Source organism: Silene latifolia, chromosome 3, assembly GCF_048544455.1.
Source record: "Silene latifolia isolate original U9 population chromosome 3, ASM4854445v1, whole genome shotgun sequence".
NCBI lineage: Eukaryota > Viridiplantae > Streptophyta > Magnoliopsida > Caryophyllales > Caryophyllaceae > Silene > Silene latifolia.
Genome location: NC_133528.1, coordinates 67,932,018 through 67,948,358, shown reverse-complemented (window position 1 = coordinate 67,948,358; position 16,341 = coordinate 67,932,018).

The window sequence follows — 16,341 nt, the reverse complement described above, 5'->3', positions numbered from 1 at the left end:
GGGTTATGTTGGATGAGAAATCATTTGCTTATTAATTTCCGTCTCAAGTTATATGTATTTCATGTTTTTTTATTACATACAGTATTATGTTTATAAATGTTTATAAACATATTATGTTTATAAACATATTATGTTTATAAATGTTTATAAATGTTTATTATGTTTTTTTATTACATATTATGTTTATATTAATTGGATGGAATTATATTATAAATGTTTATATTTTAATTGGATAGAAAAGCATGTATAAACCGTCTCACTTGTGCATAAATTTGGTGGAACGAGCTTAGAACAAATCCCAGCTCAATTAGGCTCGTCCCAAGCCATCTCCCTAGCGACCTACTGCCGCCCCACCGGGATGAATCCATCCCACACCGGGATAGAGGTGAGCACTTGACCTCCCTTTGCTCTTTCATCCGTCCCTGGCCGGGATGAGATTGGCCCACCGGGACCAAGGGTGGTCGTACCGGCCGGGATGAGGTGCTCCCCACCGGGACAACACTTAGTCCAGCCGTGCCTCTGCCCTACCCAAGCAGTAGCGGCCGCCAGCCCCCACCTCCCATCGTCATGACTCAAGTGTTCCCATTTGACTTGTGCTATGTTCATGGTTGATTCAGGATTGGTTGTTTACGTCTTGCCTCGTGTTTTGCATTACTTAATTCATTTTTTATTGTTTGTTTATACTATGTTTAAGTAACATGTAAATATGAGGTATAATGTTTATTCATGTTAGGAAAGTATGAAATGGTGCTATATACTTCATATTTGAGTTCTCATTTGTTTGTTTACGTTTTGCCTCTTGTATCATATTACTTAATTCATTTGTTATCGTTTGTTTATACTTGTTTCAAGTGACATGTAAATGTGAAATATAATGTTTATTTATGTTATATAAGAATGAAATGACGTTTTATAATTCATATTCGAGTTGTTACTTATTCATTATCGATTGTTTATCAATTGTAAAAGGTGAAATGCTTATCTCGAATGATTACTTATGTTGGATCGTTTTCTCATGAAAATGTTATTATGCTATTCATTTGTAACATAGTTTCTTATGCCTTAAATTTCATTCACCCGTATGTCAAATGGCGTATTATGCTTCACACTCGAGTTATTACTTGTTCATTGTCGACTCCTTATCAAGTTTCAAGTGTGAAATACCTATCTTGAGTGCCTACTTGTTTTGAGTCGTCTTCTTATGGATATGTCATTATGCCTTATACTCTTGCTTGACATGATTTACGCCTCTCTCGTGCCGTTCTGCCGAGATTTGGTTAACGTTCTGTCGTTCGAGTCTTGAATGTGAAACATTTATCGCATGTCGAATCGGGAAACATTCATCCCAAGAGCCTGGCCAGGTTTAGACAAGGACCGTATTATGATCGTCGTCCTACCGGGAGGAAATGACTCTTAGAGAAGTAATAGTCTTATGCTTGGTTTTGGTTATTTGCATATGTCATTTGCTATTGGAAACGTTTATGCCTTGGATTGTATACTTCTTGTCTTTCGGTCCTATCGAACACTAGGGGTGAGATGCAAGCCACCTAGTATTGACGAGATTGAAGTTTCGTACTTATGGTGAGATGAAAGGCATTGGTATGCATGTGACATTAGTAGCCACATCCCGTACAGTGTGTTAAAATGCTTTCAAAGGAAATGGCTACGACGTTCACTCATATGTACTATATTGTTAGCCTCTTGTTCATCTATGTCACATAAGTTTACTTATTGTTTAGTCTTGCCTTCTCATAACAAGCCATCCATGTGATCATGCGTGTTCATCATTCATCCTTGTTTTCCTATATCATGCTATTCATGTTGACATGTATGTTCATTGTTCATTCTTACTTTCTTATATCAAGTACTCATGTTGACATGTATGTTTATCGTCCATTCTAGCTATCTCATGTCAAGTTACCCATGCTAACATGTTTGCTTATAACTCATTCTTACTTTGTCTATCAAGTTATCCATGTTAACACGTATGATCTATGTTTATCCTTGTTTCTCTTGTCATGTTAATTATATCTTGTATTCATTATGCTTTGTCTGAATTATGTTCTTATTTATGTTTGTTTTGATATAATATGGCCGAGAGAACCTTGAGTTACTCCCCACTGACTATGGCGTTCATGTTTACATGAATGACAGGTGATAGTGTTGCTTCTTGGGGGTGAAGACGTGTGAGCTAGCGAGCGTTGTCCTCACAATGAATGACCTCCCTCATTGTACTTTAGGATCGTATCTAGTTTTATATTTGTGTCTTACTTAGGGATTAAGATCCCGCACTTTTAGCCAAGTAGTACTTTATATAAAAGCTTTATTAAACTCAATTTTTTGGTTTATATAGTGACTCCGCGGTTTTTAATATCAAAGTTTTTAAAATATCGCTTTTTCCGCTGCAAAGTTTACATTTACTTTATCGTAAGATTTCGGGGGTTCACAATACCAGTGAAGATATGTCTCGCCTACCTATATAGTTTTCGAGAAGTGTTGAGAGTTGCTAACATATTGTTGGACTCAAAACGTCTTTGAACTTGTTTGCAAACACTACTTTTAACATATATCTCTTCTTATCATATGGTATATTTCCAAAGCCGAATTCTAGTGAGAGAAAAATTCTTTGAAGTTCTGAATGCTTGACCCGAACAATGGTCTCCCGTCGGAGACTAATACTCCCGTTCTCGTCCATAATGAACAAGTCCACATTGCCGGCGACTCTGTTTCACCATTCTCACCACTCCCAAAGAATGCAAAGATAAAGACGATTCATATTGACACTTTTCAACACAACACTCATCCCAGATCCGGTCGAGTCGTCTACTATTGCAGCCAAAAGTGAAAGAGTTAGTGTGCCCATATGTCCGGAATATTGTATAACTGATTAATTCTATGTGGCTACGATGTTCTGGTAAGAGCCGCTCGTAGTTTGAGTCCTAAATGAGTTATGATTCTGGTAGTATTAATCGGTCCTACAGGGTCACACACTAGATGAGTTTTTGTAATACCACGGTTTTATGAGTCTCTGGGTACTCTATCGAGTGGGCCTTACTCTGTCGAGTAAGTGTGTTTTGCGTTTTAAAATAGTTTCTGACCTGTTGGGTACTCGATCGAGTAGCCTGGGTACTCGATCGAGTATCGAGTAAGCGGCACTCGATCGAGTACGTTAGTTACTCGATCGAGTAAGTGTGTTTTACGGGGTTGTTTTGACGGGTTTTGCTAATAACGCGAGTTTGATATAAAAGGTTTCCGTCAGTTTATTTCATCATTTTTAACCTCTCTAAACCTTTCAAAAGAAAAAGGAGTTACGTAGTTCTCTCTCGTCGCGTTGTTGGCAAATCCCCAAGGCTAGGAGTGTCGGATCATCTTGTTCTTTGCATCATAATGTTCCTTGCGTCAAGGGTAAGATCTACATACCAATTTTATAGTATTTAGTTAACTTTGTTTAAACCCTAATTTTGGGAATTGAGGATTTGTGTTAGTTTTGTGATTGTTAGTAATTATGTGATTATATGTTAGGAGGAGGATTCGTAGAAGAGGAATTTTGATACAAATTGTTGAGACCGTCGATTGTGTTCTTTGTTCCGGGTAGGGTTTCCCTACTCAGTATTACTTACATAATGTGTGGTGACTGTGCTGTAGTTAGTGTTGTTGATTGATTCAGACGGTTGTGATATTGTATTGTGATTGTGATTGTTTGTCTCTGGTTCTCGAGATGCGTTCTCGGCTGAGTGGAGTCACTTGCGGGAGTGGCTTCACGCCCTAGTTTCGCCCTTCGTGGAACCCGCCACGGAAGAGGATGTGCACATTAATGGGACAGGGTTATCGCTCGGTATGATGAGCGGGGATTTGGTGGGTACGGCCATGGTCTCCCATCGGCGGTGGTCCAGGTGGACGATCGGTGACGGAGATTGATTGGAGTGGGTGATTGTGTGTGATTTGTTTGAGCCGTGTTGTTTATCGTCTTGTTGGTTATATAAATTGTGTGATTAGTACTCGACCCGTTTAATGTTTTAAAAATCGTGGTGATCCATTCGGGGTGGTGAGCGATTCGAAAGCGGTATGATATGACGCGTATGGGATAGCCGGATGAGTCATCACGTGGCGCTTAGAAGTCTTCCGCTGTGTCAGACGACGTTTTATAGCTTTGATAGTTTTAGCAGTAGACCGTCTGAGAATCTGTATTTCTTTTATCAGTTTTGGAGTTGGTTTGTAATCACTTTAAACATTATATACTCTTAAGTATGTTTCGTTATTGTCTTATGATTATCATTGCCTCGGGGAACCGAGATGGTAGCACTTCCATGCCTTAAGTGGTCCTGGTAAGGCACTTGGAGTATGGGGGTGTTACAAAATGGTATCAGAGAGACGATCCTGAAACCTGTAACCAATGAATCCAATGAACATAGAGAGTCAATTAAAATGAACCTGCGGTAGAAGTTGTAGGAGCTAATGCAAAGACTTGGGAGACGTCCTAAAGTCGCGAACTCGCCCTACAACTTTGAACCGGTCACTGTGGGATATGAGTCGGGATCGCTATGTGTTTACCTTGTGCATTGTGTAGCTATGTAGTGATGTGTGGCATGAATCAGTGGATGTATGTATGTGGAGAATGGGGAATGTGTAGAAAAGATGGTGATGATGTGATTTCGTAAGTTATTGATTGAAAGCATGATAGTTGTTTTACGATATGGCATTATAGAAATACGGAAAGAAAATTTGTTTGATTTGAGTTATACATAGAGTTATGTATACATATATGTTGTTGGTAGTGTTGTACGAGTTTATATAGCTGAAAGTTTGAGTAAGAGCATGAATAATTGGTGGAAAAAGATGATAATTGTTGCATGATAATATGATATTTTTTTTAAAGCATGTTGTGTGATGGAAGAGATTTTATAAGGTTGTTATGCTAGTAATATGTGAATATGATACTTGATGTCATATAATTGTGATGTTGTTTACGTAAAGTTATATAATATAAAAAAACATGTGGGTAATATGTGATTGGTAAGTTGAATGATATATGTGCATCGAGTTATTTGTTGCTTGGCTTTTGAAGTTAGTAACATGTGGTTAGGGATACTAGTTTTATGAGCATCGAGTTGTTTTGTTTACCATGTTGTCGTTTAAGTTGTTGGGAAGTAAAATCAAGTAGTTGTGTTTTCAATTATAAAGAGGTTATCTTTAAAATGTTATAACTTGAGATGCATAAATGATTTTAATGTGATTCCAATTGGAGGTGATAGCTTGTTCTTTTACGATTCTAAACATGCCCAAAACGACCAAGAAATGAGTGAGTTATGACTGTTTTACGAAAACTGGACAGTGCTGAGAAATGCGTAGGTACTCGATCGAGTAGCCTTGGTACTCGATCGAGTAGGGGGGCACTCGATCGAGTATGTCAGTTACTCGATCGAGTAGCCCTGGTGATTTGTTTTACGTGCTTCTGACCTTCACCTACTCGATCGAGTAAGTCCCTTACTCGATCGAGTGGCCAGTACTCGATCTAGTGACCCATGATTCGGGTCATATGCTTATCTTTTAACTTCGTTGCATATCATGTTTAATTCAAAGGTGTTATCTTGCTTCTTTATGCATTGATTTATATGTATGTTGATCCTGATGCGTAAGTTACCCAATCTTATGATGTAAGGAGTGACACCTGAGGTGAGTATGAGTTCGGTGGGAGGACATGAGTTATATGTGGTTGTGATAGATAGTGGAAAAAGAAAAAGGAAGATCGTTATGGCTTAATTGAGACATAGAGCATGTTTTCTGAGATGAGATGAGTGATATGATTGTGCGTTGAGTAACGTAAAAGCAAGTGAATATGGGCAAGGGATGATGTGAGTCTAAGGAACGTGAGAATAAAAAGATTCAAAGTAAGGATGTGGATAGTGGCAGCTTGAGATGTGTAAAGAATTATAGAGGGAGATGATTAGGAGTCATGTGGGTTAAGGATATATGTAGTGAAAGTTCGTTTTAAAGGGGTTGAGAAGAGTGGTATCCAGTGAACGTTGATTTTATGGATAGATTAGTGGCAAGTGTGAGTAATAGCATAATAAGAGAAGACCCATGGTAAGAAAGAGTGAGGTGATATCGATATAAAATAATGAGATTTGAGTTTTGGAGCGATGAGAAGGTAATTGGAGCACTAAAGGGTTAGGTAGAAGTAATAAGGAGTTGAGATATTAAATGGGATTGTTGAGTATAAAGAGAAAAGAAGGATACAAGTAAGCTGAGAAAAATGTTCACCGGAGTTATGTGATATAAAAGTAAGGAATCATTGGGATGTATGATACTACCAAGAGTAAGTGAGTTAATGGTTATACAGAAGTTTCAGGACAACATGATTAATCATGAATTTCGAGGAATTAAGGGAGTAAGAGGTTGATTTAGTATCTGCACTCTATGAGATTTTGGTGGAGAGTTAGATGACGATACAGTTCGGGATAGTATTGGGAAGAATGTTGAGGTAATTTTGTTGATGGATTTGATGTTCGTTATTTGGGATGTTAACCAAAGATAGGAAAGAAAACGTGATATTTAGAGACGAGTGTAAGGGGTTTGATGTCCGGACAGTGGTAGTGTTATGGTTTGTGACTAGTGGTTAAGGGTGATGGTATATTAGAAAGGTAGCAATTCTAAAGAGGTTGATTTTGTAGGGACCAGATTGATAAGTATGGTTATGAAAGAGTATAAGATGTGGTTATATGAGACTGTTGTTAGTAGTTGAGTATTAATGGTGTGGCTACATTTGGCAGAGGGTGATGGATATGCGAATGGGAGAATATGTTATGAGGTGTATACGAGTTAAGCTCGGGTGAGAGGTAACTTTTATCAGGTGGTAACTTACGTTATCAGGACTGACCAGTTGGATGTAATTACGGGTCTATGATGTGTATAAATGGTTGTGTGAGGTTCTGACCTCACGGGATGTGGTATGGTGTGATAGTTATAAAGCTGTTATCTGAATGCTCTGTAATATATGTTGGACACGGTAATTTAATTGAATGATATTCAAAGAGGTAATAATTTGATTGATCTGGCATGACTGGTTATACTTGTATGCATTCATGATATATGTGTTATTCCGTGATGTGGTAAGGGGATAATATTCATGAGGTTATTATCTGTTTAATTCATACAGTATGTTGCTTTGTGATTTAGTAAAGTAGATTTGAGTAAGTTTTTCTTGTCCGAGAAGTTATGTTGAGTCAGTGCTTATAGGATTGTGTAAGTTGTGATGACTATCGATGTGGTTGTGGTGCCTCGGGTGGTGATCCGGGCACGGTATTTAGGGTTGTGATGCGGGTATTTTTGCACTGCAGTGTGGCTGTTGGTGGCGGTGCTGCGATGCCGTCACTGGTTGTGGTGGAGTAGGCGGGATGATTATGATTCGAGTTTCGAAAGTACATACCAGTTACACATAAATTGTTGTTTTGTTTGATGTTGCTTCCTGTGAGTTTCAGCTTGTACAGATAGACAGTTGTTTTGTTATTGATGTTTCTTATCAGTTAAGTTTTGGAATGAGGGTAGAGTATGATATGAAAGAGAGTTGTATATGTTTTCGTTGTTGTCATGGTATAGTGACATTCTGTTAATGGGACACAGTTGTCAGAAGTTGTTACAGTAATTTTGATCTTGTTTTAAGATAAGGCATCAGTAGTCATAGTCATTGCAAGTGATTCGTGGAACATGTGTTGTAATGATCGGAAAGCGGCAGGTGGTTCATAATCTTGTGTTGAGATAGTGAGTGCAGGGTGTTGGGAATTAGTGTTGATGCGTGTCTTTTATATGATGTTTTACATCCCATTTTACACGCATTTCAGAGCTCATTCATGTAGTTTATGCTGCATTTCTCCCTATTTCCGTCTACTTTCGTATTTTTTGTACATTATTGCAGAAATTTGAAGAATCCAGCGGAAATCAAGCTAAATCCGTCCCCGAGTATCCTGCATTGCATGTGACGAGAAGTATTTGCTTAAGGAACGAGCTTGGTGCGCAATTCAAGGCAAAAAAGACAAGTCCACGAATTCATAGAAGTCAAGTAGCAGTTCAAGAAGTCGATCGACCACCACCTTCGATCGATCGACCAACCCTCGGGTTGCGAAGCTCTTGTTCATCGCCAGCGATCGATCGACCCCTCACATCGGTCGATCGACCACACTTTGCTATTCCGCGAGAATTAAAAGACCGAGGAACTTGAAGCCCGTTAAGTTTAGGTTTTGGAATAATTGTTACGTGAACTTTCTATATAACGTAACCTAGAAACATTCAGTTATCATCTAGTTTTTAATCAAGTTTTATTCAGTAATTTTTACATTAAGTTTTCGCATACGGTTCTTGATAGTTAGTTAGGGTTTGGGATTGTTGAGCATTGGATTTTCGGTTCTTAATAACTAATCTTTCCTCTGCAACTCGGTATTCTTCTGCCCTATTTTTAGTTCATCTTTATTTCATCAATAGTATAGAATTGCTAAGTAGATTCCATAACCGTTATCATTGTTTATGTTAATTATTTGTTCTCTTTTTTTTAAGCATGAATTCCTCTGTTTACTTTATTAGTCTTATTATTGTTTTCACCCTTAGCATGAGTAGCTAAATAGTTTGTGCTAGGATGTAGGCGAGTTTTAGCATAGGCGGCAAAGTATTGAACACGGCCTGATTCGCATGTCAGTCGATCGACTGACATTCTCGGTCGATCGACTGACCTCGTGAGGTTACCCTTAGTTTTAATTGATTTTAATCTTGTATTTAACGAATCGAATGCATGCGACCAGTTAGATGCTTATTTTATGACTAACCCATTAGATCGAAAGATAGGGAAAGTTATTTGACCACCAATTAAATCGACTAAACTGTGCTAAGATCGAAAGATAGGTATAGTTTAGACCGTTAGTCACTTTTCGAACGAGAGTCGAGTATTAGTGATATTAGGGACCTATAGCGAGATCGAAAGATGCTATTTGTTAAGAGTGGACCGAGAGGACCTCTTGTTTCCCGCCTTACTTGTGTTCGATTTAGACTGTTTAGTATCTTTGCCGCTTGAAAGCTTTAATAAACCGATCATCCTAGTACCCCTTCTTTATCTGTTTAAACCGTCTTTTTAGTTTATTATCTTTATTTGTTCTTAGCTATAGACCATCTCAACTCAACCCCCACAATTGTTACCTTAGACCGAATATAAATCAACTAGAATTTACGTCCGCCTCCTTGTGGTTCGACCACATTACCACTAGCCTAGGTTAGTCTTAATAGGAAATTATAAATCTTATTTTTGGTACTCACAACGACGGGTATCAAATTTTGGCGCCGTTCTTGGGAGGCAATAATCCTAATTTTAGTTGTTTTAATTTTAGTCTTTCTTAGTTTAAGGGACTTATGTTCCTTAAACTTTTCTTATATTCTTTTTGTAGTTTCCTCTTATGCGCAGGTCACGGGGTGGTGAACTAGTGCCATTTGACCCTGAGATAGAGAAATCTTTGCGCGAGTTGAGACGAACACAAAGGGTATTACCGACAGAGGAAGAGCCGAGTACTCTGTCAAGCTATTACGAGAACGATCTGTTCAAGAAGACCCACGATCTTCACCCGTTTCCACTTCTTCACCGAGACAGTTACTTCTCCGAAATTCCGTCATGGCCGAGGAAGCGAGTATAGCTAGTCATTCTGAGCCGACAGCTGAAAACTTATATAAGGGGTTCGAATTACCAGGAGATGCCGGAAGTTCGAACCAAAGCCTTCATACATTAGCATGGTTGAGAAGAACCGATTCGGGAGTCAAATGAAGATGCGACTAAGCATATGGAGACCTTTATTGACTCATCTGCTTTCCATACCCCCACCAGCCGGCGTGACCCAAGACCAGATCAAAGGAGACCATGTTCATCTTCTCCCTTCGTGATGCTTTGCGGGAGTGGTATAGAGATTTGGACCGAACCGTTCAGGGGATCACCGATTGGAATTCATTAGCATTTGCATTCAACAAGAAGTACTTTTCTGCTTCAAGGACGATTGCTATTAGAGCTCAAATCACGGGCTTTAAACAAGGGCCGGATGAGAACTTCCACGAAGCATGGGTCCGTTTTAAGAAGTTGGTGCGAACCATACCGCACCATGGTTTCGAAAAATGGAGCTTGTGCAATCATTTCTATAATGGGTTGTACGACGATCGAGGGCCATTTTGGATCTTTGCGACCAATGGCCGATTCGTTGAAAATTTGGGAGCAACCAAGGGGTGGAAGATCATTGACGATCTAGCTACCCACAAGGCCGAGTATGGGAATTCCGGAGGGAACCGGAGTAGAGTGCTGAATCTTCCTCTGTTCTTTGCGCTTGAGGCTCTTAATGCGAGATTTGACAAGTATGAACTAGGAGGAGCTTCTAAAGGTGGGATGTACCAAGTAAATGCAGTGTCGACGGTCCTTTCGTGCCTCGAAAGGTGTGGAGCCGAGGGACATGTCTCGAAGAACTGCCCTAGTCCCTTTGAGTCTTGTGCTGCCTTTCAACACTATAGGCAGACCAACACCTACTATGAGCCGAATACCCATCCAAACTTGAGTTGGAGGAGCCAAAATGTCCTGACCCAACCCAACTCAAGCTCCGCCGTAGCAAAAACCCTATGTGCCCCCTCATCAAAAGCAACAACAATATCGAAACCTCCCTATGTGCCGCAAAGAAGAACAATCGCAGAATTCTGAATTTTCCGAGCTTAAGAACTTGTTGCTAAAGGAATCCCAAGCAAGAGAGGCCGGGATGAAGCTATTAGAGAGCCAAATTGCTCAATTGGCTAGCAAAAGTAACACTCGAGCTCCCGGACACTTGCCGACCCAAACTGACCAAAAGGAGACCTTAAATGCCATCACTTTGAGGAGCGGGTCCACCCTTGATGGTCCTGCCATGGTCGAGGACGCTTTTGAAAAAGATGAGCGAGAAACAAGTCAGAAGAAAGCTTCAACGAATAAACCAAAGAAACAGGCGTCTACCGGTATATCGATCGATCGATCGATGTACCGATCGATCGACCGATACACGGGTTACTGAGGAGCTTCGAATCAGATACGCGTCGATCGATCGGACGGTGGTCGATCGACCGAGATTATCTGGCGATAGCGAGGAATTTCGTCCTTCAATGCCCGACAATTTGAGAGACCATTTGTTCCGAGGTTCGACAATCCAGAAGACGTTAGGACCAGACCCGAGTGCTGATGGGTCCATCCCGGTTTCGAAGTTCGACCCAATGACGGTCAATGGCTCACATTTGAGACGGTCTGAGGAGGGTTCAAGTTTCAACAAGGAGAAAGCAGTGGACTTCCAGCCTAAGTCCACGGATGCCGGCATGCGCAACCTAGAGGAGAGGGCTAAGGTACTTCTTACAACCCCATATCCGGAGATACTAGTGCCGACAAAGGAACAGGTATCTTTCAGTAAGTTTGCGAAAGTTATTCGTAGCTTGAATGTTCAGGTACCCTTCCTTGAGTTAGTTAACCAAGTACCAGCATACACTAAGTTCATGAAACAGCTATTGTCTAAGAAAAAGTCGCTTGAACATGTTCACACTGTTGCATTAACTAAAGAGTCTTGCTCCTACTTGTCTCACACTGCGCCCCATAAGTTAGAGGACCCGGGTAGCTTTTCTGTTCCTTGCAAAATAGGTACCTTCTCTATTGAGAAGGCATTATGTGACTTAGGAGCTAGTATAAGCGTTATCCCTTTAAGTCTAGCTAGGAAGCTCAAGTTGACTAGGTTTGCAGTGACAGATATGACAGTTCAGATGGCTGACCGATCTGCGGTCCAACCCATAGGAGTCCTAGAGGACATCCCTGTCCAAATAGGGAAGTTTTTCTTTCCTGTAGACTTTGTTGTCCTTGACATGCCCGAGGATGCTCATATTCCCATTATTTTGGGTAGGCCATTTCTGCACACTGCTGGTGCAGTCATAGATGTCGGTCTAGGAACCTTGAATTTCAAAGTAGGCAAGCATTCTATTGTCTTTGCCCAACCTGCTAAGAAAAAGGACCCCATGTGGCCGGTGACTTGTAACACGGTTTCTGAAAAGAAATCGTACTTTGTGCTTCCTGAATTGCCTGTCTCTATTACTACTTCTGTGTTAACCCCTCCGCCCCGGATTGGGAGCAAGAAGGAGGAAGAATCTGTTGTTTTAGATAATGCAGGAGCTGGTTTGGGGAAGGAAGTGCTGCAAGTTGTGTCAGCTGTGAAGAAGCCGATCATTCAAAGAGGAGGTCTTGGTTGCCTGAGCTATGGAATTGATGAGGAGGTCGATGACGAGCCGGTCAAGGCAAAGGAGTCCGACTTAGATTCCGATGAGCCTAAAGAGATCCTTGACTGGGGAGATGATGAGAATGTTGATCCGTTGAGCCATACGGACGTGGAAGCTAAGAAGGGTGCAGCTGCTCAGATAAGCACCATTGAGGCTACCTCTAGTAGCCGTGCCGACGAAGTGGGCCATACCGTGGTCTTTCTTGATCAACTATTAGTTGATCGAGTTCGTTATAAACTTCATTTTATTTGTTTTTGTTAAAGACACTTTTTATTGCTTTTGTGTGCGCGAAAAATTCGCATTTTATTTCGCTTGCTTAGGATTTTTAAGTACTTTAGACTTTATTCTGGGTTTTGCGCAATTTTGGGCGCGTATTATTGTGCGTTTGCAGGTTTTTAGACCTCATTTGCTCAAGTTATTGAGCAAATACGAAGAAATAAAGAGTACAGCAGTACTTTCAGTCGATCGACTGGCCATCTTGGTCGATCGACTGAATTGCGCTTTCCAGGAGCTTCATTCTGTTCATCCGTCGATCGATTGCCTCTTTTGGTCGATCGACCGAAGACACTGCTGTACCTGTTCACGACCTCTCCCCTGCTGTGTTTGGTCGATTTACGGACTTAAGGGAGTTTTCTACTCCACTTTATTTTCCGTCCCTTTCCTTATTTCTTCTATTTTCTCAATTGTGCACATATTTACCGCTTCAAAAATTGTTTTTCTCAGTCTTATGCGTGGTATTTTCTGTCTTTCAGGTACTTATTAGTAGCACTGCTGGCTACTGAAACCTCCTAGCTCACGCTGGTTTGGGGAGGTTTCCCTTGCTGCGCTTAAAGTCTTGTGAGTCTCCTTGTCTTCACTTTATGTCTTATTTACTTCTTTTCTCGCAAATTCCCGTTTCTCTTTTATTTCATTACATGATTTTGCACAATGGGGACATTGTGTGATTTGGTTTGGGGAATGGTTTTGCGTCGCATATCATTTGCTTGCATTCACGTTTAATTTTGTTTTGCATTGTTTAATTTTGTATTGCATTGTTTATTTCATTTCATCCATATTTACAAAAATTCAAAAAAAAAAATTGAAAAATTTCAAAAATTTCAATAAAATGCACGTTTATTTTTAGCATATAGGTCGAGTCGGAACGATAGTATTTCAAGGATGATATTGCATTTTGCACCTGTTCTGCCCGAGCCTTGCTTATCATCATGTTATTAGTAGAATCACATATGCATATCTACGAGTTTTCGTTAAATTATTTGCTGAACTTGAGACTTGACTTTGAAAATTGGCAAACTATATCATATTCCGAGATCTAGAGCCTATAACTGGTGACATTCATGACCAGTTTATTTAGGATGTGAGTAGTACTCCTTATGAGACATGTTTCATCAATGTGCATAAATATGAACTTGATCTGCTTAATACCTGTACGCATTCGGTATGTGGTTAGTTGACACATGTGGTAGAGGTTTCCCTTTTCTCGTTTTACCCATAAACTCCACACTGCCAAAAATATCCCTTTTTGTCCCATTTACTACATCCTACATTTAGCCTGTCCTTTGTCAAGCTAGTAGTCTGTGTTCTTGGGGTTGTTACTCTTTTTTGGTGGCATATGCTCTGTTGAGACGTTATTGGGAAGATGAAATAAAGGAAAGAAAGAAATAGAAAAAGGAAAAGAAAAGATGAAAAAGAAATTATTCGAAAAAAGAAAAAGAGAGTTCTGTACTGTAGAAGCAGTCGATCGACTGCCATTTATAGTCGATCGACTGGAGTTCGAAAGAAAGAAAAAGGAAAAATCAACTCGCATGATTCAGTCTTTATTATTTGGCGATTTTTGCTCCCATGATTCATTCATATCCTTTGGGGAGTTTATTGATTTAGTATTTTGGAGATTGTGAGTTTTGTGCTTGCTATAGCACCGTTTCTGTTGATTATGAGCAAGAAGTTGGATGTTGCCATTTGGTTCCGTTTTGGTACTAGCTTGATCACCTGTACCTCCACTTTACCATAAAATGCTTTGCCTCTTCTTACCCATACCTCACATATCCCATATATACCTCGGCATGTGTTATTGGTCATCTGCTTGGTTGGAATGCATATGTACGGTCATTGAGATCATTTTCATATTATATTGCAGACATGTCTTCATAGGTCGTAGTTAGGTGAGAGTCACTACAAAATTAATTCTTTCTATCTTACATATATTCACCTGTACTTATTGAGTGATTTGAGCGACCCGTGAGAGTCCAATTTGATAAGTCTCTACAGTTGACGGTTCGTTGATTTGTTGACGGCTTCATAACTCGTTTGCATGATTCATTTGCTAGTTGATTGTTGGTTGTGCATTAAATTGGTTTAGGCTTAACAGTTTGCATTTCGCTCTGAGATTGAACTCGTTCCATTAGGTCATTAGATCGAGTCTAGTTCTTGCTTGAGGACAAGCAAGGGTTCGGTTTGGGGAAGTTTGATGCGTGTCTTTTATATGATGTTTTACATCCCATTTTACACGCATTTCAGAGCTCATTCATGTAGTTTATGCTGCATTTCTCCCTATTTCCGTCTACTTTCGTATGTTTTGTACATTATTGCAGAAATGTGAAGAATCCAAAAAAATCAAGCTAAATCCGTCCCCGAGTATCCTGCATTGCATGTGACGAGAAGTATTTGCTTAAGGAACGAGCTTGGTGCGCAATTCAAGGCCAAAAAGACAAGTCCACGAATTCATAGAAGTCAAGTAGCAGTTCAAGAAGTCGATCGACCACCACTTTCAGTCGATCGACCAACCCTCGGGTTGCAGAAGCTACTGTTCACTGCCAAGCAGTCGATCGACCCCTCACATCAGTCGATCGACCACACTGCTATTCCAGACGAGAATTAAAAGACCGAGGAACTTGAAGCCCGTTAAGTTTAGGTTTTGGAATAATTGTTACGTGAACTTTCTATATAACGTAACCTAGAAACATTCAGTTATCATCTAGTTTTTAATCAAGTTTTATTCAGTAATTTTTACATTAAGTTTTCGCATACGGTTCTTGATAGTTAGTTAGGGTTTGGGATTGTTGAGCATTGGATTTTCGGTTCTTAATAACTAATCTTTCCTCTGCAACTCGGTATTCTTCTGCCCTATTTTTAGTTCATCTTTATTTCATCAATAGTATAGAATTGCTAAGTAGATTCCCGCAACCGTTATCATTGTTTATGTTAATTATTTGTTCTACTGTTTTAAGCATGAATTCCTCTGTTTACTTTATTAGTCTTATTATTGTTTTCACCCTTAGCATGAGTAGCTAAATAGTTTGTGCTAGGATGTAGGCGAGTTTTAGCATAGGCGGCAAAGTATTGAACACGGCCTGATTCGCATGTCAGTCGATCGACTGACATTCTCGGTCGATCGACTGACCTCGTGAGGTTACCCTTAGTTTTAATTGATTTTAATCTTGTATTTAACGAATCGAATGCATGCGACCAGTTAGATGCTTATTTTATGACTAACCCATTAGATCGAAAGATAGGGAAAGTTATTTGACCACCAATTAAATCGACTAAATTGTGCTAAGATCGAAAGATAGGTATAGTTTAGACCGTTAGTCACTTTTCGGACGAGAGTCGAGTATTAGTGATATTAGGGACCTATAGCGAGATCGAAAGATGCTATTTGTTAAGAGTGGACCGAGAGGACCTCTTGTTTCCCGCCTCACTTGTGTTCGATTTAGACTGTTTAGTATCTTTGCCGCTTGAAGCTTTAATAAACCGATCATCCTAGTACCCCTTCTTTATCTGTTTAAACCGTCTTTTTAGTTTATTATCTTTATTTGTTCTTAGCTATAGACCATCTCAACTCAACCGCCACAATTGTTACCTTAGACTCGAATATAAATCAACTAGAATTTACGTCCGCCTCCTTGTGGTTCGACACTGTTACCACTAGCCTAGGTTAGTCTTAATAGGAAATTATAAATCTTATTTTTGGTACTCACAACGACGGGTATCAAATTTTGGCGCCGTTGTTCTTGGGAGGCAATAGTCCTAATTTTAGTTGTTTTAATTTTAGTC